Here is a 3,287-nt window from a genome sequence, read left to right on the forward strand (position 1 = left end):
TACATTGGGATTTTTATTGATCAATATTTTTACCTGGATGCCAGAAGTCCGACAGTTTCCTGATGGAGCTCACGACTGTGGACTCTGAGTGTTCATGTTTTCCTTTTCTTATACATTTCAGATTTATTCCATCAGCATTTCATGCAGCAAAGATTAATTTATTCAAAGACCATGTAACAATCTTTACCTGACATGTGAAACACCAGTTCTTTCTAACTTTCACAGACAACCTGTTTCCCATTCTCTCTGCATTCCTACATACAATAATATATATAACATATTACTTGACATATGAGATAACGGCCTGGCTTTAGAGCCTATTTTAATATACAGCATAGATAAGCTCAGACATACAAAAATTCTTTTATCAGGACTTTAAGATATTGCATAGATAAAGATGTGAGCAAAGATAAATAGGATCAGCCTTTTCTTGGTTCTGTCTGTTTTTTCTGTGCTCCTACCTCAGGCTCAGGGCCTGACTGTCTTACTATTATTAACCCTAGGTAAATTAAGCAAATCTTATAATATCGGTTACAAAAAAATTAGTACATTAGTATATTTCAACATTCAACAGCCTGATTAAGAAGCGTAGGGAAAAAAAGGGGGAAAAAAAGAAAAGAATAAAAAAAATTAAAAAGAGGGCCCGGAGAGATAGCACAACGGCGTTTGCCTTGCAAGCAGCTGATCCAGGACCAAAGGTGGTTGGTTCGAATCCCAGTGTCCTATATGGTCCCCCCCGTGCCTGCCAGGAGCTATTTCTGAGCAGACAGCCAGGAGTAACCGCTGAGCACCGCCGGGTGTGGCCCAAACACGAAAAAAAAAAAAATTAAAAAGAAATTTAAAAAAAAAAGAAATGCAGGAAAATCTGCGTGGATTTGGGGTCAGTCTAGAGCCTAGCAGATGTGCTTGTAAGCTCCCCCGGCCAAGTGCTGGGGGATGCCCTTCACTCCTAAGATCCGTTGGAATGGTCAATTCCATTTGGTAAGATCATATGGAAAGAAAAGGGCAAGGCCTTGGGTTATCATGCACACCATTTTTAGTGTTGGGCCTCAATTATATGTGAAATAGTGTCTGTCTTTCCCTCGTCCCGTTTTGTGTTTTGCGTGTGTGTGTGTGCTTGTGCTAACTATTTACAGCCCAGTTTTTGTGTATAACCTTGTCCAAATATAAAGAAGGAACTTCCCACACCTTTAGCCATTTTCTTGGGGCATTTTTCATCTGTGGAAGCCAAGGGCCAAAACTTAGGGTTGGTAGTGAAGAAAGGTAAGTTTCAAACCTTTTGCTCCACAGAATGGCCTATCTTCCAAGTCAGGTGGCCTCCGAAAAGCGCATTTGAACTACCCATCATTCAGAAGGTCTGGGGCATTATAATCAGGCCTCGGCCTTGGGGACACCCACATCAGTTTCCATATATTCTTCTTTGGCAGGAAATTGTGGAAAATCCTCCAGAATGGCTAAAACCTTTCATGGCCCAGCAAACAGGGTAGAGACCTATTGTAACAGCGCCAGCTCCCTCAGAGAAGCTTAGGGTGCTGGTGGCTGAGATGAAACCCAGGAAGGTGGAGGAAGAGAAGCCAGGAAAACCTCCCCTCCCAATCCTGACCTATTCTAACTTCTATCCATCCCTTCTTATAATGTGAATGGTGGGACCGACCCCTTGCTTCCTGACTCATTTCCTCCTCTTCCACCTCCTCCTCTCCCTTCTCCACAGGTGACTATCAGTGACTGCAGGGACCCATGGGCTCCACCTGAGAGGCCCTTCAGGAAACTTCGTCCCAGGAGACATGGAGAAGGATTTGAAGAAAATCAACCTTCCTGGGCTCAGAGAGATAGCTCAGTGGTGTTTGCCTTGCAAGCAGCTGATCCAGGACCAAAGGTAGTTGGTTCGAATCCCGGTGTCCCATATGGTCCCCCGTGCCTGCCAGGAGCTATTTCTGAGCAGACAGCCAGGAGTAACCCCTGATCTCTGCCAGGTGTGGCCCAAAAACCAAAAATAATAATAATAATAATAATCAACCTTCCTCCACTATGATCCTCACTATGATCCTCCCAGTCAGGGATATTAAGCCCTGAGGCTGGATGGTGCCATATGTATTGATATTGGCCCTTTTCTTGTAGTGAACTGTATAACTGGAAAGCTCGGAATGAAAGCTCAGAATGCTCTATTCTCAGAGACTCCCAAGAAATTGATTAACCTGCTTGATTCTATTCTGTTTATCCATCTACCCATCTAGGATAATTGCCAGCAGCTTCCTCAGACCTTGTTTACCACAGAGGAATGAGAACACATCTTCATGGTAGCCCAAAAGCTCGTACCTGGCAATGATGGTCTCTCCACAACACTGCCCAATCTGATTGATAAAAGATTTTCTCTTAAAAGGCCTGGAATCTTGAGACTTCGATCAAGAACAAGGTAGGGAGCATCTCCAGGTTTATCACCAAACTCTAATGGCCTGTCTCCGTGCAGTGGCTAGAGAGCTGACTAATATGGCCATGGTACATGCTGTCAGGCAAGAGCCCAATGAAAGTCCAGCAGCATTCTGGGTAGAGGGATTAAAGGTACAATCAGTGCAGGATTTATTAAAAGTGGCTGAGAATGTGTATAACCATAGAGAAATCCCAGAAGAAAGGCAAGGCCATTTGAGAAGGGAAGACTAGGAAAGGGCTGAAAGAACTAGGAAGGAGGATTTGGAAAGGGCAGAAAAGGCAAAGAGGGAGGACAGAGAATTTCAGGCTAGAGAGGGAAGAATATACCAGAAAGAATTAGCAAGAATCTTGTATGTTAGGTTAGGCACAGAGGAAGGGAGAGAACAGAGGGATAGACCCTGACAGACCAAATGCACTCCCACCCATCCTCACATACAGAAGTACCAGCATGACTATTGCAAGGAGATGGGACATTAGAGAAAAGAATGTCCAGAGAGGAAAAAGGAGAGAGGAACCAAGCAACCCAAGACCAGCCTGGGTGATGATGGTAAGAAGGGACAGCAATTAGGGGCATCAGGTTCAGAGTCCCTCCCTGAGTCCTGAGTAGCACTTTGTATGGAGGAGAAACTGGTGGACTTTATTGTAGATACAGTACCACAGTACTCATTGATGCTAAAGACGCAGGGACATTGTCATCCAAAGTCAGCTGGGTACAAAGAGCCACCAGTATTAGACCATATCATTGGACAACAAATATCAAAGTAGATTTAGGAATTGGAATAGTTTCACACTCCTTCTTATTGATATTAGATGGCCCTCGTCCCTTACTAGTGCTGGATTTTTTAACCAAAGTCAAGGCA

Source organism: Suncus etruscus, chromosome 16 (genome assembly GCF_024139225.1).
Source record: "Suncus etruscus isolate mSunEtr1 chromosome 16, mSunEtr1.pri.cur, whole genome shotgun sequence".
In the NCBI taxonomy this organism is placed as follows: Eukaryota; Metazoa; Chordata; class Mammalia; order Eulipotyphla; family Soricidae; genus Suncus; species Suncus etruscus.